Source organism: Phaenicophaeus curvirostris, chromosome 4 (assembly GCF_032191515.1).
Source record: "Phaenicophaeus curvirostris isolate KB17595 chromosome 4, BPBGC_Pcur_1.0, whole genome shotgun sequence".
Taxonomy (NCBI): Eukaryota; Metazoa; Chordata; class Aves; order Cuculiformes; family Cuculidae; genus Phaenicophaeus; species Phaenicophaeus curvirostris.
In genome coordinates, this window is record NC_091395.1 from 68,935,544 (window position 1) to 68,961,263 (window position 25,720).

At 38.7% G+C, this 25,720-nt stretch overlaps 1 protein-coding gene across 1 annotated transcript in view; it reads left to right on the plus strand.

Moving 5' to 3' along the window:
• The window catches only part of ZFYVE28 (zinc finger FYVE-type containing 28), a 157,692-nt gene that overhangs the window by 22,978 nt on the left and 108,994 nt on the right, over positions 1–25,720 (plus strand). The window lies entirely within an intron of this gene.

Here is a 25,720-nt window from a genome sequence, read left to right on the forward strand (position 1 = left end):
TTTAAGGTCAGACTATACTTCTGTGCTTCAGATAAAGGTAACTAGTTGAAATTTAGTAAAGGGCTGTATTATTGGCATAGTATGCAGGAGTTGTGTATGACACATGAAGCAGCTTGTGGGAATTTGTAGTCCAAAGCATCTAATGGAGCTTCTGCTTAAGCCTGGCCTTAGTGGAACTGCTTCATGTGCCATTGGCCAACTTCTAGAAGAGTTTCAGAGGGTCTTAAAACTTACCAGATATTTATTTGGGATATGTCCAAGTTGCTATTTTACTCAAGATGTTTGTTTTCTTTTTTGATTTTAATCTTCACAGTTGATTTTTACTTTGATGTAGCAATAATAATAATATGATAAATTTAGAAAATATATTGGCATAAGAATGAGGAATGTGAATGTTCAAATGTATTTATATTTACTAAGTTATTGTATGCTTTCAAAGGCGGGATTGTCCCAATCAAAACTGGGGAGAAGGAGTGGAGAAATAAAGCCGTCAATCAAATTCAAAATACTAACGCTGCCTCGGAAGTGGAAGCAAGTGGCTATGAAATTTATTACTTTTTTCCAGTGTTCTGAACAATTTTCTTCTTAAATCTTGAAGGTGGTTGGGTTTTTTTTGCATTTGGTAATCATGGTAGGTTGGCTGACAAGAAGCTTATGGTAAATGTCTGGCTTGAAATTTTTGACTAGCTATGTCTCTATTCTTTGAATTTTTTTAGAACACTGACTATTTTTTTAATGAAAGGAAAACGCCAGAGATTTTTGATACAAATTATCTGTGCTGTTTTAGTTAGAAACTCCTTGAGAAAACTGTTGTGGTTAAATCGTTGACTACATAGTAAAAAGTTATAAAGGACCATACTGCAAAGTGCTTTACAAAATAAGCCATGGGCTATTTTGGATCTTAAATGTCTGTGAACAATTCTAAATATTACATTAAATATGGACTATAATGTAATTTCACCAAAGAACACGTAATGTATTACATGACAACTGTTTTTGTGTGTTGTCACATCTTCCTGTCTAGAAATAGGCTTAAGTTATTGACACTGTTTAATTTGACTTTGTATATTTAGTTTTTTTCAAAAGGGATGAAGCTAATTTTAAATGTTAAGTGCGATAACTCACCGACAAGAAATAAAAATTTGAATCCTACTATTGCAAACAACACTGTTTAGTTCAGTATCTGAAGCTGTGGACAGGAATTCAGTATGAAAATTTAACTTACCTTTTCTTGCCTGTCTTGTGCTCCTCTGGCAATTTTCATAACAGCTTAGAATCATAGAATCATAGAATCACCAGATTGGAAGAGACCCACCGGATCATCGAGTCCAACCATTCCAGTATGGAAGTGATGGAGGAGCAAATACCGTCTGTGATCTGGAGAAGACCAGTTTCTAATGTGCTGTAAGGCGATGCTGATCTGTAACAGCATCTGCTTTTTTTCTTTAAATCTTAACTATGCCTCTTAAGCTGCTTGTGAGGGGACAGAAACTGGGCAGTGTTTCAGAACTGGAAAGCATAAGATTTTAAGTGTTTGCAAGAAATGATTTTGTTGACTAGGAAAAACAAAGCCCCACAACCAAAATTGTTCAAGTGTAGATTGGACTACGGTCACGCTTGGTTTGTGGCTCAATGGTGTGGTTTTGTAAACCTGAAGCTTTTAAAATGGACTGATAGGAACATTGTCACAATGACTAATACAGTTACTTTTGTGTAAATAACTTTATTATTAATCTTTTAAAATGCTGCTTATGTGTAGTTTCATGTATTTGTAGTGCAGCAGTGATTTAAAAAAACACATGGATGTGACTGCTGTGAGGAGTTAAATATTTTGTCTTGCTGGCTGTGGCAGAATACAGTTGGTAACTATTTAAAGACCATTCATAGTTGTGAAGAAACTTCAGCGTGGAGTTAGCGTCTCATTTGACACTAGAGAATGGTATCCTGACAGTAAGTCAGGAAACCAAACTTCATTTAGCTCCGAGCAGCAGAAGCGCCACTCAGGTGGCAAGATGTGCTGGTTCTGCACCTTGGAGAGTGGCTGTAGGACAATTCTCTGAGGGCAACACTCCACACTTGGCTCTCTGGGGAACAACTTTTTGTGGAGACAACTCTCAGCAGGGACAACTCCAACCCTAGCCCTAAGCCAATGCCTAACCCTGAGCGTAACTCTTAACTTTAATGCTTCCCTGCAGACAATTGTCATGTGGAGAGTTGGCTGTGGAGAGTTGTCTCCACAGAGGGATGTCCTGTGGAGAGATGGCAGGAGAGGACTGTCCCTTCCTAGGAAGAACTACACAGGACATTTGCATGGAAGTTGTTTTAAGCCTTCTCTGGGATGGCTGTCCATGCTCAAGGTGAATCAGTTCACAAAACTGAATTGGTGAACAGTTCTCCAAAGAAATGCTATTGGCAAAAGAGTCCTAGAAACAAGTGCAGAGAACCTGCTTTCTTTATGGACAATGTTAGTCTGAACTTCCTGCAGTCACCAGTGACACTGCAAACCAGCACATAATGCAGCAGAACAAATAAACCCAAGCCTTGCAGGAAGGTACAGTCATTCATTTGCAGTAACTATTACTTACTGTTTTCATGTTGAGAAGAGGGTATTTTGCTTTTTTCAGCAGTAGCTGAAAGGCTTTAAATATAAATAAATATATATATTCTGAAATAAGTCTTGACACTGTTAAATGTTTCCTTGAAAGCTTTTGAACCTTCCAAATTTTTTGCTACATCCTGTTCTGTGCTTTCAGTGTTTGATGGATTTGACAGACTTGCTCTGCAAGAGAATGCTTGGAATCAGCAGAAAATTAATAGACCTGTTACATCCCTGTTGAAAGATAACATGTACAAGAGTTTGCAAGGGAAGCCTGAAAGAATCCTGCCATTCATGGAGCAGCAAGGAATAGCATGAGACTGGTATATTTTTCATTACACATAGATGAGGTAACTAATAAATTTGTTATTTCTAGTTTTTGTCCTTAATGTCATCACTGAATTAACTTTAGTAAACTTTATTCTTGTTTGTTAAAGCATGTGGATGATGCGCCCAGCTGAGATTGTGAGATTTGTGTGGTTTCTGAAGTACATCGGAGCATAAAGCAAAACTGCAGTGCTACCTGCAACCTAATGGTATTTGTTATCTGAAGTTTGTAGGCGCATTTTTTCAGCTCTGTACTTCAAATGCCAGGATAGCAGGCACACTTATGGCCTTCATTTGGTTGGTTTTGGTCAGCTGCATCATAATTTAACTTCTTGTAGGTGTGGTATGTTTCAAGTGTATGAAGAGAAGGGCGTGACATATCATTGAAATTATCTTTACTTAAAGATGGTGTAGAACTGTCAGAGATAAACTGCTTTCGAAACCAATGCAAGTTGGCTTATCAAGGCTGAGAGTGCCAAGGAAACCGTGTTATCCTTACGCAGGCTGTAGTTTTGATGTGTTAGTACTGAGTCGAGTAGTCTAGGAGTTGGTAAGCCTTCTGTATGTGTTAAAGAAAAATGTCTTCATAATTCTGCTGCCCAAAGGGAATTAAATGAGTCCAGTTAAGTTTTATAAGACTTAAACCTGTAAATAGTCCAAGAGGCCATGGTTAAACTTGTTTTTATACCTGAAGGGTCAGCTTTAGAAGAAAGCACATTATGGTGCTCTGAAGGCTTGTCCTGTATCAGTTATCTGCTTTTTGCAGGGCTGTAAAAGGCATGGGGTGGAGGCTTCTAGGCGAGAGGAAATTTATAGTTGTTGAATGTGTAACAAAAACCAGTGGAGGGAGCGTGCAGGCAGCCAACAGCAGGCAATGTCCTGCTGCAGGTGTTTGAGGATGATGCTGTGCTATCCATTACAGAGCTTTTAAATGCCGTTTTCTTCCTGGAAGGAGATGTTGCTGAAGCTCCTACTCTTTCAAATCTTCTATTTTTACATTTTCTACAGTTTTGACAGTTATTAGGTAGGGTTTTTTTTTTTTGAGATGTTAGTAATTACTCTTTATGCCATTTAGTATGGCTTGAGGATTGCTTATTCAGTCACATTCAGGAGAGTTAATACAATTAAATAAAGATGATAAATTAAAGCCTGCAAGTTAAAGTGCATAATGCCCATTTGCAGAGAAGATGATGGCCTTTGTTGGATTTTCAGGTTGATCTTCCTGCAGGGAATGTCCTTATAAGAGTTTAATGTGCTTTAATTTATGTGTGCTGATGTAATGCCTTACGGTAACTTGTCTTCTTTCTCTTGACTCTCTGTGTTTAGATGATAGACATGTCCTCTCAAGGCTAAACTCGGGTAAATTAACTGCTTGGTTATCAGATGTTTCTTCTATTTCAATTTGTGCTGGGTTTGGGACAAACATTTTATACCTTATTTTCATTTGTGCTTAGGGATTTTTGGACTGTTCTCACTTCCAGTTTTGTGCAGTGCGAAGGGAGTTTGAGAAAAGATGTAATATTTCTTCATGCCAATCCCTTATACTATAATATGATTTCTCATCTTTTTTTTTTCCCCTTCTTGCATTTGTACAAGTTGGTGTTCATGGCAAGAAGTGATGTGGTGGAAAAGCTACTTTCCAAAATGGGAAACCACAGCTGCGGCTGTCGTTTAATATGGAAGCACTTAGTTTGTTTTGAGTGTGTTGTTCCAAGTGCTGCCTATGTTCTGCAAAGTCTCATGAGGTTGACATGTGTCACTCCTTCCCTGAGCCTTTTCCGTTGGTTATGACTGGGATACGGGGTCCTCTGCAGGCTTCCTGCTTGTGAAAGCCATGCTTTCCAGGGTAGGAACCCTGCCTTTCAGAAACTCTCCGTGTGTGCTACACAGGGCTATTTGAGGTGTGATTTCTTTCTGCTATTTAGCTGGAGGAGGTCCTGTGTCTCACCAGCTAGTTGAAACCTCTGATTGCTGGTGTGCTCTGACTCTGTACCATACTTCAGCTCTCACTCGAGGTCCATTCTGGAGTGAGGAAGCTTGGACAGGATGTGTTTTATGGAAGAATTTGCTGACGTGCTTAGCTAAATATTGTAAATCTTTTTAGTTTAGCTGTTGACATGTTAATCATTGCCAGGAGAAGGGGAAAAAAAAAAAGGTGAAGAACTTAGTTGAGAGCCGAGGAGATGATTGAAGCTTGCTCAGTGGGTAACAGCATTAGGAAAAGAATATAGATACCTTCACTTCAAGTCCTACTCAGCAGATTTACGTTAAATTGAAATAGCAGAATATCTGTGCCCATAAACTTTTAATCTGAAAACACTTTGCTCTTTTTGCATTGTTTTCTTAAATTTCTTTTAAAAAAAAGAAACTTGTATAAAGAAATACATGTAAACTATAGGCCTATGGTAAAAAAAAGAGAGGCAATAATAAGCAATAGTTTGTCATGAACCTTGAGTACCACACTGCACACTTAGAGCTACATCCAGGAAGGGAGACTGTGATTAGGGTCACAGTCACAGCCATGCTTCTCATTCTACTGTCTCTGCTAGACAGGATGGTTAGCAAGGTCATCTCAAAATCATGTTGCCCTGCATGGTTTGAGAAGTTGAGAGCTGCTGAACTTCATGGTCTCTGTCCTCTGTGGATGCTAGTTTGAAACAGCAACTTTAAAGGATTTGTTCCTTTCAACCACTGGTACCAGTAGTGGAGCACAGACAGATGTGGATACATGTGGTGTGCTTTCATACCACTGTGTTACTATCTTTTAGTCCTCTGTTATAATATGACACACGCAGTACCACGTTCTGTTGTTTTAAAGTGTGGTGGCTTTTAGAGGACTTAGTTGGTGTTTATTAACATGTTAATAAAAAACATGATTTTTGCACGTTATCAAAAGGCAAAATAGAACACTTATTTAATATTTCAAGACACAGCAGGATTGGGGTAGCTATTGAATGGTATGCTGTAGTTGAACATGTGCTCTTTGTTTTCTCATTGTCATCACTGAATAAGTATGGGATTAGTAGGGAAGGCAAGAGAAAATAGTTGTATGGGGAGACAGGACAAGAGGGAATGGCCTCAAGCTCCGCCAGGGGAGGTTTAGGCTGGACATTAGGAAAAAATTCTTCACAGAAAGGGTCATGGGGCACTGGAACAGGCTACCCAGGGAGGGGGTTGAGTCACCTTCCCTGGAGGTGTTTAAGGCACGGGTGGACGAGGTGCTAAGGGGCATGGTTTAGTGTTTGATAGGAATGGTTGGACTCGATGATCCGGTGGGTCTCTTCCAACCTGGTTATTCTATGATTCTATCTTTTTTTGGGAGAGAGAAATAGAGAACTGAACGTGAAGAAGGTTAATTGTATAGGGTGTGTAAATTGTAACTCTAGTTGCAGATATTCCTTGAGGATAACAAAATATCATTTTCATTTTAACATGTACTGAATTTTTTACTTGTTTTACCGAGATTGTACCGACTTGTTCCGAGTGGTCAGCTTTTGTCATAGTTTATTCAAGTTTTAGGAATGGTACTAATTTAGGTGAATTTAGTGCCAATGCTAAACTGGCCACTTATTCTACAAAGTAATCCATCCAGGAACTAAGATAATAAAACCAGTGGGTGGGTAACAATGCAGTCAGCTCCTATGAATGTCCTCTTTTAGTTACGAAGAGGTTAAATTAGTAGTACAGTGTAGTTCTAGAGTAGATTTTATGATTATGGTGTAACTTCTTAAAAAGTGTGATAATGGTAAAATATGTAATTTGGAATTTTGAATCCATAATTTGCCAGCTGTATGTAATTTATTTAAATCTACATATGGCTTTCTCAGCTTATTCTGACATACAAAGTTCTATATGCTGATGGGCTGTGGACTATGGTCTGCCTCTTCTTGAGCTTGCCTCCTGTTCTTTAGCAAATATTGATACTGGTCTGTTAGTTAGCAATTTCTGATTTCTTCTTGTATGCCAAGTAACTTGAGTTCAATACTTCGAGTGACACTGGTCGTTTTAGATGATAAGCAACACTACCTTTGCTGGATTTCTGTACTGAAGCAAGTACTGCCCATTTCACTGAATGTGGTCTAGAGCTAGGTCACTTCATCCCAACCATTTATTTGTTAGTTTAACACTGCTTCCTAGTGGAAGGAAGCTGAACTTTTGTATCAGCAAGTTTGAGTGGCTGATGCTCATGTGGTTGTTGAGGATAGCAGAATGAGTTGGTCTTTCAGCTCTGTGGAAAAGTGTTGGAGAGTTAGCAGCTCTGGGGTTTTTTTTTTTCCTCAAATGTTAGTGTAATTTAGATGTATTCAGAATTGCTGTTTCTAAGACTGGCTCAGGATCTCATGTTAATTATGAGCATTTAACCTCCTTGTATTACATCTTTAACTTCCCTGCATTTCACATCGCTCCAGTTACCTTGCAGTTGAACTGTGCTGGAACTGAAGTTGTAGAGGAAAAAGAAGGGGGGAGGGGTTGAGGAAGAAACCAAGCAAGAAAATAATGAGCAGGAATGTTATTTAATCTATTACTGATTTTGAAATGATAAATTCACATTAGAATACAACAGAGGCATTTTAGGCATCTCGGCTAGCTTGCTACCTGTGCTCTGGTTACAGTAAAACATTATGAAGTTTCCTTATGTCTTGGTTTGTTTGTTTGTTTTTTAAACTCAAAACAAAACAAAAAAACCCCCAAACCAATTTATGGCTGGAAATGTGGGGATTTCCACATAAAATTCAAAGCAGTCAACATACTGAAGATAAGTCCTTGAGTATTGCCATTTCTACCATTCAGAGCAATTAAATATATATTTATATATTCATAACTTATCTTTGGTGGGGTTACTTTTACATAGCTGATGGTGTGGTTTATTCACAAGATCCTAATTCTGTTGTCAGGGCTCAGCCATGCAGTGTCTTTTGCTGTTCCTTCACTGGTTTGGACTCAATTGCAATAGAAGCTTGAATGTGAAAAAATATAATATTTGACCAAAAACCTTTCAATATTATACTTGTACATTACAAATCAATTAACACCACTTAACAATACTGTTTCATCACAAAATGGTACTTTCTTGAAGAAACTTTATTTTACATAGCCTGGAATTCGTATGGCTTTCAGGATGACCTTACCAGACATGATGTGAACACAGCTGAGAAATGTAATTGGTAAATTATCAAAATAGACCAAGTAGAAACAAGAATGAAGCAGCTTCCACAGCACATAGTACTATCGATCTTTATCAGAGGTGATCTAGTATAAGTAGGTAACATTTTTAGCTTTTGCTTCAGTGATAAAAGGTGAGACCTTTATAGCTCGTGACATTGGAAATCAAAAGAGGAATAAGGCCTTGTTCTGATTGGAAGCATTCCCCTTAAAGAAGAAAGAAAGATGAAAATGTGTTAGAACATCTTTTGGATTGAATGTGTTAGAACATCTTTTGGATTGAATGTTTGTACTGTTACTATATACTTTTTCTTCTAAAATGATTCCTGGGGGAAATAAATCCAGACAGCTGTAAGCACTTTGTTAGTGCTGCTTCTCTGTTTGGAGTCCTTAGATGTAGAGATGCGGTTTGTGCACTCTCGTCACTCTCATGGCAAAACATGACAGAAGTAATTCCCTAAGAAAGGAAATAACGTTGTCTTCTGTTGAGATTTGCTTCTTCCAGTGGAGCATGGTCTCTTGTTTGTCAGTGCTGTGGGTTTGGGGTGATCCTTGGCATCTGCCTGTGTTCCATTTGCAGAGCTGCTTCAGTTGGTCTGGGCATCCTTTCACGTTCTCATTGTTTGGAAATGCCAATCAAAGTGGTGCCTTCCTCTTGTGACTTCCTCAGATGCAACTGGTTATAGACCTATCACTACAAGCCTTTGTAAACAGCCCCTCCCCAGCTTTCCTGTAGCTCCTTCAGGTACTGAAAGGTCGCTATAAGATCTCCTTGGAGCCTTCTCTTCTCCAGGCTGAACAACCCCAACTCTCTCAGCCTGTCCTCTTTGTAGTCCTCCTCTGAACCCATTTCAAGAGCTCCATCTCCTTCTTATGTTGAGGGTTCAAGAACTGGACACAGTACTCCAGATGAGGTCTCACAAGGGAGGAATAGAATCATGCTACACAGTGCTTGCACTCTTGGTATGTTTTCAGAGTCCATATTTTTGTGGCAGCTCAGGCAGATAAGTTAGTTAGAAGATGTAAAACCTTGGTACGTTAACTGTTCAGTGGTGATTCTTGAAACGCTGGTAGCATGATTTCCAGAAAACATTGTTTTAAAGGAAGGTGTTCTTTTCACTGATAAGTCAAGATATGGTATGAATCTCCTAACTGGACTGTTGCGATAGTGGGCTCTTTCTGCTGGGCTCTTTTGTCGCTCTCACCCAACAGTGTTTGTTGCCTGGGTTGAAAGGGATGCCTGGCTGGATGGCAGTAAACATGGCCAAGTCATACCAACAGATGTCCAGTAATTCTAGCAATGGTGAAGTTATTTAACATAACTGTCTTCTATTGAGCAGATCTTCACCTCTGAGTGCCTGGCATTTGCCGCTGGCAAAGAGCACACACAGCAGTCACCATAAGCCAGGTGACAGGCAGCAAATTGTTTGTGCCCAAACTTTCAGATGCTCTGACCCTCTTCTCCCCCTCCTTCAGTTACAGATCCTGGAACCAGGCAACAAATTCACTGTAAAAAAACCACAAAAGTATTATAGCTACTCTATTAACTTTTCACTGGTGACTTGCTTTTTTCCCTAGCTTTTTAAAAAAAAACCTTAAAAAACAGATCTGGGAAATATTTGCATTTTGCGATAAAGGAGATGTATGTATTGTTTAGATACTTGTACTTCTGCTTGTAGAGCTTATTTTCTCCTGACTGACAAAGTTTGCTGTTTGGAACTAAGAATATTTCTTTAGAAGCAAGACAGGAGAAACCACTTCAGGGTTTATTTGCGACTTAAAAGAGTGTGGCTTGTGTGGTGTGTTGGAGGCTTTGAAGTGATGACTCATATTATGCATCATCAGTATCAGGAAAGAGTGCTTTATGTAACATTGATTTTTGTATCTTTGGTTAAAAATTTCAGACAAGCAGACTACGTTTCTAAATGGTGAATATGATGTTAGAAGAAACGTCAAGCTTGGAGTTTGAATGATGCACATCACAAGTAACTTAAATAACTAGCTTTGCAACAAGAAGAGTGAAACTTTCATATATTTATTCTGGCTTTGACAATTTGCACTGTCATAATTATTGTACTTCCTTGATTATTTTAATTTTGGGATGCTTTAAGTACAAACCATGGTCTACAAGATTATTTGCTATGTCAGAATCTGTACTGGGTTTATCGTGACTGTTACAGTGGCCACCTTTTGCTTAGCTTTCTGTGTAGCATGAGTAGCGTTAAAGCTTCATCATCTGGAGCTGCTTAGGGAAAAATGTGCTCTGTGAGACTGAGACACGGGAGACAATGTTTTCATTGTAGAGTTGCCTCCACTCACACTCTGACATAGCCCTAGTATACTGCAAATTCAGATGTCCTCGGTACATTGCATTGCTGCCCCACCCCTGGAAACCTTCAAACCCAGCCTGGATGGGGCTCTGAGCGATCTGGTTTAGTTGAAGATGTCACTGCTTGCTGCAGGGGGGTTGGATTAGATGATCTTCATGGTCCCTTCCAACCCAAACTATTACATGATTCCATGATCATCAGAAGGTGTTTTGCTCATTCTTACTGTAGCTCTTCATATGCTTTGGTTTTTTAATACTAAGAAACAACATAGCTATGACTGAAAAAAACCCAAAGCAACTGACCCTAAACAAAATAAAAAATGCAAACAACAGATAGAACTACCCTGGAAAAATTTGTCAAGTTGGCTAATACTTCAATACTGCGAAAAAGTACAACACAGCATATTGAATAAAAATAAAAGGTTTGGAGTCCTTAAGCTTTTTGTTTGGTGACTTCAGTAAGCTTGTAGATAAACTTGTCTGATCTCAAGCAGACATAGGAGGGTAGTGCAGGAGTTGTGTGGCCTGAAAGGGTATCATGTGCTATGATAGAATGTTTAGACCTGTGCTTTTCCTGTCTTTGTTTCATCTCCAGTTACTGTAATTGCTTATAACAACTTCCAGGAACAACTTGTAAAATGTAAATGGGCTGCATTATAGCTGTAACAGAACTTAAACTTTGATTTGATTGTTCAGAAATCACAAACTTTGAGAAGTTTTCCTGTGGTTGGTTTGAGTGTTTTTCTAATCTTCCACCATTACTCTTATAAGCATTTAAACTCTGCCTGGGACAAGATCATGCAAAGTATTCTCACGTTTTTCTTTGCATTTTAGGTCTCAAGAAAGCCAGGTGTGGTTCAGTTACACCTTCCTCTGCATAATGTTCTGGGTTTGGTTTCCATGTCACCACGGAAGCCTTGTGCTGCCGATGTGTTGAGGATTCAGAGGATTAAAAAATTATTGTTATGGATATGAACTGTTTATAATCTTTTTTAAAGGGAAAATTATCTTTTTCAAGAGAAATGAATATTTAAACCCATTCATTTTTAAAGATCAGCCTGCAGTTGAAGTAAGCAGGTATACAGAATACCTGAAGTTGAATGGGTTTTTATCGTGATTGATGTTAGGCTGTAGGCTTAATTGGTTTTGTGCGTGCTTCAAGGAAGAATGAAATAGTTTTTATTCTTCTTTTCCCTTAGTGCTTTGATTTAGTAGGCTTTGCTTGTTAGGTAAGAGAGAAGTCAGCAGTCTTTATAAAATTCTGTTTTGTGTATTGAGACTTGAGTTTGGAGTCAGTACAAATAGATTTGAAGAACCGAATCCCCTTTCTTGTGCTTTCTTAATTTACTTTGGAGGAATTAAGTTTTAAATTGCATCTTATTGATTACAACCAATGCAGTATGTCTCCTCTCAAGAGCTTTCATATCTACAGGTGAAGATAAACCTAATCTCCAGTGGAAAATTGAAACAAGGTAAAGAACTTGCTAAAAGCTGAGCTGAGACCGTAGCCTGCTTCTCTTAACCCAGTCAGCAGCTACTCTTCTAAATTGACTAGCATTCTAACCTCCTCTGTGGGTTGACTTACAGAAGAACCTTCTCTGGCTAAAGTCTTGTGTGTTGCTTGATAAGAAAAAGCTCTTTAACAGAAGCTCTTTGCCTTGGATTTTCTTGCTTGTATCTTATGATGAATTCTGTGAGCAACCTTAAGCTTTTTGTGGAACGTGCGTATTGAAATTTGTTATGCACAATCTCTGTACAATAACGTTGCACCATGTGATCTTTTTCATTACATTTGAGACCTTTTTATGATTACCTTAATGTGTGCAGAGTTTTGAATACTGAGTGAGAAGCAAGTACAAAAAATGGATCCTCATTTTAGGAAGCAAGCTGGTAAAAATTGGCAGACTCGAAGTACTTTTTAACATCCCGGACATTACTACGACTTTAGGAAAAAAAAGAAAGCTGGAATTATGGTTCCATTGCAAGTATTTAATATAATAATATTTAGAATCATTCTAAGACAATATACTGAATGGCGTGAAAGTCTTTTTCTCCCTTGTCCTTGTCTTTCTGAAAACTAGAAGTAGTCACCTTTGTTAGAAAATGAGAAGATTTCTGAATGCTTAGTTTTATGTTAGCTTTCATTTATAAATAAATGGTAGCCTGGAAGAGAAGCATTTGGCCCAGTGAATAGGCAAGGAGATTACAAAAGGTTATGAAAATTCAGGTATAGTAATGTATTACATGACTGACTTTCTTAAAAGAGATCCTGTTCTCTAGATGTAGGCATTTATCTTGATTTGAAATCAAGTCCTTTTATTGAACTCAAAAGTTGAACATCCAAAAGTAGAGGTTTCCTAAGTTATGTCTTCTGAAAAACCTTTGCTTAATATGTTGAGGCTTCTGCTTTGCTTCATTCCTTCATCAGCTAAAGGTAGTGCTTTTGAATATTCAGGAGTTCATTTTCCTTCTGATATGTTACTTGTATTGTGACAAAATAGCCTGTGCTAGTTGTATCTTAAGGGGCTTGAATTTCATAAAATATATCTGTAAGGAAACTAGAATCTTTAACAGAAACAATATGATAAAACTGAACCTCGAAATGTGGTGTTTTTGATAAAGTCCGAATGCCAGGTGTGTTTTCCCTTGCAGGTGCAGTGTGTCTATGAAAGTCATAAAATACTGTAAATATTACTGTAAAATAAAGCTCAGCTTGATAGTAGCTCCTGCTATGCTTTTTTAAAAGTATGCCGTTACAGTAGGTTGTCATAAAATCGTAGCTGGCAATAACTAGAGATGTTTGTGGAGCAATTTACGTGTCTCTTGGCTTTCCCAGAGGTGGATATTAACGTGCCAGACCATCTCTGGGAGTTCGCAGTTGTTACTGCTAGATCTGCTTGTAATTGTTTTACATTTCAAGGATTATTTTTGCATGTGGGAAAAGGTTATTTTCTCTTGCTTTAAAATAACTGAACTCTTTCTGTTTACACCTTTTATTTTTGGGGTGTGGGGCAAGATTGCTTACCCTGAGAGATGCTGTCTGAAAACATTGATTTGCAAGCTTGCTCTGGAGAGTTGTGATAAATTGAAAGCATTGGCATTATAATGGAAATATTCCTGAAATTCCCTTAGCTCCCGTAGATAGTCTGGTAGGTGCTCTGTTGTGCGAGGTAGTGTTAGTCTCTTTGAACAGTACAATTTCTCTGCCAATATGAAATAACTTCATGTTCTGTGATTTTTCCATTTGTGGCTCCCAATATTATTTAGCTTCTTGTATGCACACTTAAAGGAACTAGTGGTGTTCTCACTGCAAAGCTCTTTTTTTTTGCGGTTTAGCCCTGAAGGCATTTTAAAAAACTTGATATGCTACGACTAGCTATCAGGAGGAAATTTCACTGTATTAAAAAACCCTCTTGTCTTACAGCTTTTTTTTCTCTTTACTCTTATATTTAACAGCTCCATTCACTGAAAAGATGCAGTTAAATTGCTTGATACTTGATTGCAGGCAAAATGCTGGAGGAGAGCATGTTCTGCAGAACTTGCTGCCAGCATGCCTGCTCTGAGCTGCAGCCCCTGGGAATCCAGGGCTTTGGCCAGCTGGAGAGGTCGATGCAAGATCCACCCCTGCTGTCTGCTGATAGGTCTTTTTCAGGTGTGAGCACTATTAAGGATGAGGTGGCATAACTCAGATTTAGGAGAGAAGTCCAGAAGTGTTATGTTGCTGCAACAAGGTGATATTGTTCTAATCTGAAGACAGCCTAGAAGGGAAGAGGCTGTCCTTGCTCTAGTCTGTTGCCTGTAGCTTTTTCAGTCCTGGGAAAAGGATGAGTGAATAAGCTCTCCATACTGAAAAAAAGAGTCTTGAGTATTTGAGTTCAACATATGTCTGGTACCTCACAGTATTTTTCTGCATTATCTCTTTCTTTGGATAGTCCCACCATGCTGATATTCTTTTTCCTCTCGATTACCTCTTCTGTGCTGCTATTTCAGACTCAGTAAACTTCACCTCTAATCTGTGTCTCTTTTTGCAGCTGCCTTTGTCATAGTATCAGTATGATACAGCCTTCCTCTACATCCACAAATATAAACCACTTCCAGTAGACTCCTATCATACTTTTCTCTTAATTCAGTACTTTCATCAACTGTGCCAAATAATATTTTTACCTTTGCATTTAGATTTCTATGCTCACTCAAAGTAGTACCCTAAATAGTTACTGTCATGACATATACTTATTCGGCACGTTTCTCCACTGTCTCCCTCTTTACTATCGTAACAGACACAAAAGCCATTTCCTTCATTTTCTTTGTTTTCCTACCTGAGCCACGTAACTTATCTAATGCCAGCGTATGTAGGTGGGTTTGTTTAATATTGAAAGGTCAGCTCTCTGCAGACAGGCTGTAACACCCAGCTTGTGTTGTTTGCCTTCCTCCCTCCTGTTCCCTGATGGGAGATCCTGGTTGGTTTTTTTTTTTTTCTTCCTGCTCTGTTATAGAAAAACCTTGGCTGTAGCTAACCTGCTCATGGGATTAATTAGCATGCTAGGCATATCTTGTGCCCCTATTTATGAGTGAAAATCCTAAAGCACTTGGTCTCTCCAAATATTCAAGAAGTTAAGAACAACGTACATCAGCTGTGAGGTAGACAGGAGATGACACAAGTACTGTTAGCTGGGAGATGGAATTTATTCCAAGGTTTTATAACCTGAGTTATGAAATGTCACCTGAGTGATGTCCGGGGAGGGGATGTACTGCAGGTGCTGACTGATCCTTTGTGTAAGAGACCTTGCTTGTTTTGTGTATTTCCTTTTCCTTAAACAAATAAACACAAAACCCTTGTGAAAGTGTGTCTGACTGTAGTAGGAACTCAGAATCATAGAATCATTTAGGTTGGGAAAAAAACCCTTACGATCGAGTCCAACCATAAGCGTAACACTGCCAAGTCCACCACTTAAACCATGTCTCTAAGCGCCACACCTACATGTCTTTTAAACACCTGCAGTGATGACGACTCAACCACCTCCCTGGGCAGCCTGTTCTAATGCTTGACAACCCTTTTGGTTAAGAAATTTTTCCTAATATTTCCTAATTTTTCATAGTCTAAACTTCCCCTGACACAACTTGATGCCGTTTCCTCTCATCCGATCACTTGTTACTTGGGAAAAGAGACACCCCACCTCGCTACAACCTCCTTTCAGGCAGTTGTAGACAGTGATAAGGTCGCCCCCCAGCCTTCTCTTCTCCAGGCTGAACAACCCCAGCTCCCTCAGCCATTCCTTGTAGTCTTTGTTCTCCAGCCCCTTCACTAGCTTCGTTCCTCTTCTCTAGACACGCTCCAGCAGCTCAGCATCTTTCTTGTCGTGAGGAGCCCAAAACCAAACACAGGATTCAAGGTGTGGCCTCGCCAGCCCTGAGTACAGGGGCACGATTGCTTCCCTGGTCCTGCTGGAAACACTGTTTCTGATACAAGCCAAGATGCTGTTGTCCCTCCTGGCCACCTGAGCACACTGCTTTGCTCAGCTGCTGTCAACCAGCACTTCGGGTCTTTTTCTGCCAGGCAGCTTTCCCACTCTTCCCTAACAAATCATAGAATCATAGAATAACCAGGTTGGACGAGACCCACCGGATCATCGAGTCCAACCATTCCTATCAGACACTAAACCATGCCCCTTAGCACCTCGTCCACCCGTCCTTAAAACACCTCCAGGGAAGGTGACTCAACCACCTCCCTGGGCAGCCTGTTCCAGGGCCCAATGACCCTTTCTGTGAAGAATTTTTTCCTAATGTCCAGCCTAAACCTCCCCTGGCGGAGCTTGAGGCCATTCCCTCTTGTCCTGTCCCCTGTCACTTGGGAGAAGAGGCCAGCACCCTCCTCCCTACAAGCTCCTTTCAGGTAGTTGTAGAGAGCAATGAGGTCTCCCCTCAGCCTCCTCTTCTCCAGGCTAAACAACCCCAGCTCTCTCAGCCGCTCTCTCTTCATAAATAAATATTTATGGAGTTTTCTGTTGTGTTTATTTTTTCATTGCAGCAGTGAGGTTCTGTAGGGTCTTATATCATACTAGTAATATTGGTATTAGAATGTTACCATTATAGTGTTTCCTAGAAGCCACACAGTGTCCAAGTAAGTTTGTCTAATATGATTCCAAAAAAACCTAAATGCTTTGCAGTATTACCAATATATATTGATATGTACCAAGTTTTGGAGGCTGGGAGATGATGCTATACAGTGATATTTATTCATCATTGTTTCATGTAAAGACAAGAATTTAGTCCTTGTAATGGATAAATACACAAGTTCCCATCAGCATTTTGCTCATAATGTCTCATCATACAGAAAGGTAGCAGAGCAAGGCGGCTGAGTCTTAGCTCTTTGTGTACGTTGCAGGTTGTTTATCCTGAGTAGCCTTGTCCCTAGTCAAACTGTAGCACATCTATATGTTTTTATTTGAGAAATTTGTCTTCCAAATATGTTTTGATGGTTTCTGCTTGCTTCCTCAGCCTCTCCTGACACCGGTCCCTGGAGCCTAATACATAATTTCTAAAACCAGCTACACAATGGTTTGTAGGAAATCAGTCTCCTTTTCTAATCTTGGATGAGAAGTTATTTGTAATAATTACTGTTTTTGTGGAGATTAATCTTTCAGATATATAAAAAAAGCATAACTTTTATGTTATCGATAAAAGTAAAGTATCACATTGCATTTAGCTGCCATTATGGGAAAATACACCATTTAAATCTTATTTTGCCAAAGCAGCTTTTAGTATGAATTTCTGTTTCTTTTTGTCAGGTCTTTAAGAAGATGGCAACTTGTGTTTTCTTTGAGCAGAATTGAACACTGCCCGTTGTGACTTAAATGGATGTTTCTCACCATCTATATAGGCCTGTTCCTCTTAGGTCAGTAGATTATACGGAATAGATTCAGTGCAAACCCATGAAGATTAATGGAAAGAATTAGTTTGTCAATATCTGCTGTGCTGGGGGAAAGCTACGGATGCTATTTTTATTTTTACTGTGGCAGTGCAAGGTTTTGTTACCCATGGCTCTCCAGCTGAAACCATTTGTCTTGAAGGTGACTGACATTCAGAAGAGTATTTTCCAGTAGTTCCTTGCATGGCAGCCACAAGTTAAATTAGATAATCCTTGTTTTCTATAAGAAATCAGCATTTTAATTCCCTCCAATCACTCCTGTGTGTCTCTGATAAACTAGCAGTTCTGCTTTCCCTCTAAACTGTCGGTCACCTTGGATAAGCCTTTCCTTTTATATTTTAAATGAAAACTAGTCAAATTTTTATTTATACCATTTAATTAAATACCAGGACAAGAGTATATATGAAGTTTTCAATAACAAACTGTCATGTTTCATGACCAAAATAAAACCAGGGAAGGCCATTCAGAACACCAGCGGAGCAGCCTCTTAAAAATACCACCCAATCTTGAAAAAATAAAAGGTAACAGTAACAGAAAAGAACAAACAAAGTTGGTAGGCTTGTACAATTTTCAAAAGATTATGCTTGACTTGTTTTAGACTGACAGGGAAGGTAATTACTGTGTGCAGGTTCCTCCTGAGCATGTTGCCTGTCACTAGGCGTTTGTATTTTGGAAGCTCCAACTGGAACACCTCACTTCACCCTATTACTGCAGCACAGTGCAAGAGCAGTACCAGCCTCGTGCGGAAATGGTACAGGGCTCTGTCAGTGCTTTGAAAGCATCAGGCAATGAATAGGAAGTCAGGATGTGTATCTGATGTACCTTATTACATGTTTTTTGTGATAAGCGTTGCCAGACCTGTTCAGTGGCACTTGTCTGGAGCCCAGCAGTGCAGGGGTTCCTCCAGTTCCATCATCAGTTCTTCCCAGATCTCAAAGTGCCGAGCTGCTTCCAGAGTCAAGTTTGTATATTTTGCAGACTTCCTGCATCATGCACTTTGAATATCAGGTTCATGCAGACGGCTTCTGCGTTGCGCTCCGCTTGGCTGGGCTGTGATATCTGTTCCTCTCTCAAACTTTGTATGACACCGACTGATGTGTCTGACTTGCAGGGCTACGGAGCAGGGAAGAGTCAGTCACACAGTGGCACCCCCCGGTAGTCTGAAGGCTTACTCAATCTTTTCCATCTATCATCCCTCAACTGTCATGCAACCCAACGTATGATATCAGATATTAAAAGGGAAGACGACTGAAAATTCTATGAGTTTTGTTCTCATTCCTCCCCCTCTTCAATCTTGTACGATTTGGCAGCATTCTGGCAGAAGGCAGAAAAAGAAAGATGTAGTTAAATCTGTTATGTAGAAGAAAAAGTCTGATAGATTAACATTGTTTTGAGGTACTGAAAACATGGAGTTGTGCGTGTTTAGGTAGAATTTCACTCAAGGCTTATTTTGTGTCTCAAGAATTCACGCTTTAAGGTTTTTTTTAATGCCACTTATTCATAAACATTTTTACTTGTTGCTAGAAAAAGCCTTCTGAATTTTATTCTTGAAAGCATATATTGAAAGCACCTCTTTCATTTTCTTCTCAGAACACAGTCTTTTAAGTAATAAAACCAGTAATAATTTTTTTCTTTTTTTTTTTTTACTTCTGCTTTCACCAGGAGTTAAAAATATCTTTTAGAATTTCCTTTTAGAATTCCAATTTCAGAATTTCCTGTACTTTCCTCTATTTCACATTCCTGCCCCCCTTCTTATCTCTATTTGTCTTTGACCTTACAGGCCTTTTTCACTCTATTCTGTACTTTTTCATTGTTATAATATCCTTTTTTTTTTTTCCTAGTTTTGTTTCCTCAGGAGTGAAACAAACACCAGAAAGCAGTTAAAGTATCTGGGAGAGCTCACGATGTGAAGTTAACTGACAAAGGCATCCTAAAGTCTAACTTGTGTTTTCTGGTTTTATTCTGCTGTTTTTTAGGGTTTTTTTTTTTTTTTGTCTCAGTTTTCTCCTGTGAATTTGCATAGTGAACTCCTCAGGGGAGGATTAATTTAGTTTTTAGTAAAGCAATGAAGCCCTTCTCATTTTAAATCTAATATAATTTTGAAAGAGACAAATATCTTCATCAGTAAAATAGTAATAAGCACTAACATGTTGATAGGGAAGAGATAAGTTGCCCCTGTCATTTCTTTGGTGAAATCCAAGGAACAACTGCTGTATGTTTATTGCAAGCATTTATTTTTCTTTGATTTAGTGTTAAAAGCACTTCTTGCTTTACTGTTTACAGCTGTTCAAGATTGTCTGATTTGCTGGGCTGAAACTTTGGGGAGTGCTTGGCTTGCTGCCTGGTTTTCAGCAGCTTGTCATGGACAGATGTTGTGCTGTCTCCTTCTGAGTATTTTAAAGCTGCTCAAGTGAATTCTTCAGACAGCACTTATAAATCCACACACAGGCTTTTGAAGGCTAATGATTTAAACTGTAAGGATAAAAATTTAAAATCTCAGATGGCATATTTGACATGCTATTCAGTAAGTGCACACAGAAAAAAGTGTCAACCTTTGCTTGTTCAAAAATATACTTAGGAAAAAAAATACAAATTCTAAAAAACTCTGGTAAGATTGTGAAAGAGGAGAATATATAACTCTGAGAGGAACATGTTGCTTTATTTTATAATGTGTCCATAAGATATAACTTTGAATATTCACGTTTTGAACATGCAATTGGTTGTCATAGATTCACTGTGTCTAGTTCACACAATTCCAGTTTTATGTATATAATCGAAAAAAAAAAGCAATTTGTGTGTCCATAACCACTTGGAAAAATTCAGAATATAAATAATATCTAACTACCATGTTAGTCATAAAAACTGTCAGTATTTCATGTAATTATATCTTTGCCTACAGTATATTTGTTAAAAGATTTCTTGAGTCTACTGTTTCTACAGTCTACTGTTCCATACCATAGTGGCATAAGGATAATTTTAAACAAGTAGTAAGAACTCTCATTAAATAAGTTAAATAACTTCCAAATTAAATTTTTTTTAACCTTATACCCAAAACTTTCTCACAGCACTAAGTTGAACATGTGTGCTTGTTTCTCAGTTTTTTCTTAATGTTTTGTATTTTGCTTATCTGGAGAAACTGCTGTATGAGAGGGATGAGATGTATAAGGAGTAATTTGCAAGTCAGTGCCCTAAAGAATGGAAAACTTCCCTTAGCCAATTTAGGTACCAAATTGTTTAGCAATATTTTTCTGTTCTATCTCTTCTCATCCTTCTCTTTAATGGCATTTACCATCCTGATACATTTATTTTATTCCGGCTATGGTTTGTGGCATGTCAGCCGCTAAATCAAGACTCTTGTCAAGCTGTGGATTGAAAGAACCAGACTGTTTAAGCTAATGTAACTACAGAGTCTCCAAGAGAACAGAAAATACTCTCATTAGAAGTTACAGCTTGTTTTTCTCCCCTCAATATGCTACTTGAATTCATCTTATTTTCTGTAATTGTCCCTTTCTTTTATATATTTTTTTTCCATGATAGAGGGAAAGGGATTTTGTGTAAATGCACTGTGTTCTTTAGTTCAGTTTTTTTTTTTTTTTTTTTAAAATGCATGTCATGTGCTTTTGGGAGTGATGGGATGTGTAACATATGTTTGGTGCTGTTCCTACCACAAAATCTGGTGGAATAGGATGGAGGCACTCGGCCTCCTGTGATGATGATATAACAAAGTGATTGATTAGTCTACCTTGTTTCTCCTCTTAATATGTTTGTTGATTTTTCCTTATAGTACTTTAGGGAATTTACAGAGCTTTTATCTTCGCATATGTGAACTCGAGTCAAAGGCTACACTATTGTTTATGTGAAGATTTGTTCCTTCTATACAACCTATATAGCACTTTTGGACTTGCAAGTAGGCACTGCTAGGATGGGGACCTGGTCTTACGGACTAAAATGTCTGTCTTCATCTCTTCCGAATTTTTAAATGCAAACTGAATTTGAATTTGCTCTTTTAATTTGTACATGAGAAAAAAGTTACAAACATGAGTTCATGAGTTTGAGTCATTCTCCACTCATTTCCTGATTTCCCTTAAGAAATCCCTTTTGCTTGCATGCTCCCTTCTGCCTTCAAACTTGTACCATTACAAATGATGTTGACGCACAATGAGCTGTATTAATACAGCAGCACATTTTCCTTTCCAAATGCAATCCATATAGAATAATGAAAAGCACAGGCTGATCTCATTTGTGATATATGTGGTGTTAGGAAGATATCATTCCTTCCCTTGTCCTTGATGAAAATTAGGCTGTCAAAGATACTAGCTGTGTTAGCAGATGGGTTTCCTTGGCTCTAAATGTCACCAAGTTTTATTATCATAAAGGCTTAAGGAAGAAATTGTGGAGAATAGGTTGTCGTTAGCTAAGCAGAATTTAACAATGGAAAAGAGCACTGACAAAGTTTAGAAGGATGTCCCGTTGTATTATAGTTTGTCATCTTTAGGGTTTCACAATTTTGTAGAAGAAATCAAAAGGTACAATGATGCATTTAAAAAAAGTGGCAGCCTCCTCCGCCTTGTGCTTCACCTTTAATGTCTGTTATAATGAAACCTGCTGAAAGTTGGTTAGTTTTTCTAGCAGATAATTTATAATTTTGATTAAAGAATTTTCTCCCAAACCTACTTTCTACTTTATTAAAGTCCTGGATCTCAACTGTATGCCAAATGATTGCCCGATTGTTAATGTAATTGTTGTGGCTTAACTTGAATATTGGCAATAAACAGTGTGGTTCACATTAAATTTGAATCTGTCCCAGATTTGTAGTAAAATGTTTAGTATTTCTACTCTCAGATGGTTCATCAAGTCTTCCAAGTTTTGTGTTTAATTTTTTTGTATTAACTTATGAAAGTAGTCACAATGTGGTAACTTCAAAATATACACAGAACTGTGAGTCTAAATGTTACAGATGGTTGAGTCTCCATCCTCATATCATGAAGCAAGAATTAGTATGTGGATTTACTATTGAAGACAAGTTTTGTTATGTTCTGTTGAAGGAGTCCTCAGTTAATGGAATCTGAGTAACAATGTTTTGAGGGCAACCTGTGTTTAACTGAATGTGTGTATCAGACTCTATAAAACTTGTACCTCCTTCAGACAAAAAATGCCGGTACAAAGCTTTATCAGCAATTTCTGTGCATCACCAATGAGTACGTAACTGGTCACCAGGTTAATGTGTGTCTGGGGTGCCCTTGCTCGCCAAAGTGAGAGCATAAACACTTAAAAAAATAGGACACCCCCCACCCCCACCCCAGAATATAATCCTGAAGTTGTCACAGCTGACTTGCGCTGAAGTTGTAGGACTGAAAGGAATGAATAATGAAACCTTTACTAAGAGGCATCCTGCATTCTTCTTTTCCTTTCTGCCAAGTAATGCCTAATTATCTTGTGATTAATTTGCTTTATAGGGTGGTGTGCTTTTTTTTAACTAATCAAGCAACTCCTCCAACAAAACAAAATGGACACATTTCAAATCATATATCACTGCTGTGAGCGTTCTTGTTCAAGAAACTGTCATGGACTTTTAGCTGAGGAAGTTATGTACAATTAGGATGTTAAAAAAACTCTGAAAATGCCCGTTTAAAGATGGGGAGACCCTTTTAAAGGTCCTCATCCCCGCTCATGTTTTTGAGGATAGCAGTGGAAAGTCATGTTGTGGTCCGGATCCTAGGATTGAAAACAAGTCTTAACAGTGGTACTTGGAACCTCAGATACATCTTGTGATAACTCTGTACTGTGCCTGGTGGGGATGGAGTTAGGAAGTTCACTTTCTGCATAGAAGAAAGAGGGGACACAGCTGGGACACCTGACCACAGCTGACTTAGTGGATGCTCCATGCTGTGTGCGTTGTGCTCAACACGAAAGCTCAGGGGAAGGGGTAGGTGGGGATGTTTGTGGTGGTGGAAGCAGCTGGACATCTGCCTACTGATGGGGAGCAGTGAATTAATTCCTTTTTGCTTTTCTTATTAAACTGTTATTGTCTTGATCCATAAGTCTTTTTGCCTTCCTGCTGTTTTTCATCTCATCTCCTGGTAGAGGGCAGCGAGCAAAAGGCAGGGTGTATATTTGGCTGCTAACTGTGGTCAACCCACCATGGACTCTTTCACAGGACACCTGATATTGGATAGGCTGAAAAAGCAATTGCAGATGGAGGGTGAATATGAGGCCAGAACTGTTTTATAACATAAGAGGACCATGTCTGCCATTCAGAGGGAGGAATTCACCACAGAGTTACAGTATGAAAGAAGCTTAAGTATCTTCAAGGAGTTTGTGTAGCTGGTTAGGGTGCTGGCGATAGAAAACAGGATGTGTGATAGCTTCTTCTGTGCTCTCCAGCCCTAGTTCTGATGAGGCTGGTGGTGTTGAGAGTGCAAGGTGGGTGTTTAAACCGAATTGAAGTCCTCTCTGCTCTGGACAAAAAAAAAAAAAGAGGATGGGGGGCAGTTAGAGCAACTATGAACATGGGCAGATGATGCTAGTGCTATCTGCTCTTGCTGTCTAAAAAGGGTTTGTGTAATGAGCTAATGCCACTCTGTCTGGCTATTCTTGTGCTCAGCTGAATGGATGAGTTGTCAGAGAGACTGTGTTTGAGGATATGGAAATTTGTGTCTTTAAATGTTGTGTCTGTGTAAGCTGTATTTACAGATTGAGAGTAACAGGATGAAAGAATTCTGTATTAACTTGTCGGTGAAGGATATTATTATTAATTACTGACTCCCTTGTGAGCAAATGGATATAATCTGACTGTTAAACTGGTTTTTCACATGGGTAAGCAAATACATTAAAGTATAAACAGAGATGTATCAGAGCTTCTACTTTAACACAGGAGAAATTAATAGTTAAAGTTGGTGAGCAGGTTCAACATTAAATAAAATTACCAGACCATCAGATAAATGTTTAATGCAGGTCATCTTCATCACTCAATATGTTAACACCTCCTGAGATAAATGGGATAGTTAATGCGTTTTAGTGCTCTGTTCAAATTCCCTTTAAAATGAACTAGATGCGGCTTCATCAGATTTACTTGAGGGAGATTTGGTACCGCATTGCCACATATCAGCATAACTAGAGATGTACTAGTGAAGTCAAAATTGCGTATTTACAAGACATAAATGCAGTTCTGTAGTCATGAAGCCCAGAAATTAAGTAGCTGAATTAATTTGACAGAAGCGGATCAAGAGAAGTTATTGAAAGCCAAAAAACGGAGTCTGTGATACGTTTTCTTTATTGGTTTAGTTTCATGTAGGCTGTTACTGTTTGGCAAACAGCGCAGTTACAAAGGCTCCGATGAGCCATGAGAAGGGCAGAGAGTGAACAAATTGCTCATTAAGTGAGTCTGCAGTAGCTAAACAATAGCATAAACATTTTTGTTTCTGCTGTTTAGTGTCTATCTTTTATATGGTGATGAAAAAAGTCACTTTACAACCTGTAGTCTCTGGCAGGTTATTAATGCTGTAATTTTTTCTTTCAAGTTGTGTGTAATGAGAACACTGTAGGATGCTGGGTAGCCCTGAGAACATATCCACTATCAAGTGCAGAGTCCAGAATAAGTTTCTTTTATAGAAGTGAATGATGAACTGGAATTTTTAAGTTACAATTCACTCGTGAAGCCAAGGGAAAAAAATCTTGTTAGATGCTGCTGTCATAAGTAGTACTTCAGCATTGTCCCAAATGAATCTTGTGACACTTTCATTCAGAAGTTTTTCCCACCTGCTCTTGATACTTCTCTTTCAAAATGGTATTTATGCCATCAGCATTAGTTCTTCCTCTCTCAAAGGGTTCTGCTTGAGACTGTATCATGACCTGTGAGAGACTTTGTCTTCAGATTTATATTTCGGTTCAGAACTAGTATCATGTCAATATCACGTCAACAGGTTTGGATGTGTTAGACTCTAAGTTGAAAGCCTTTGAAATGCACAATAAATGCCTAAGCCCTATTTGACACTTTAGGAAGTTACTAACAGCGAGAGTCCTCAACGGTGGTTTAGTTTACATGTATAATTATAGCGGGAGAAAACTCGTAGAAGGTGCAAGAATTAAGGTAATGTGGGAATCAGTTGCAAAGCATCTGAAGCTTTTTAAGCTTAAATAATCCATGCTAAAAATGGTAAAGGAACCTTTATATTTAATGATGCATCTATGATGATGAACGATGAGGAACGGGTGACAGAGCTGGGGTTGTTTAGGCTGGAGAAGAGGAGGCTGAGGGGAGACCTCATTGCTCTCTGTAACTACCTGAAAGGAGGTTGTGGAGAGGAGGGTGCTGGCCTCTTCTCCCAAGTGACAGGGGACAGGACGAGAGGGAATAGCCCCAAGCACTGCCAGGGGAGAT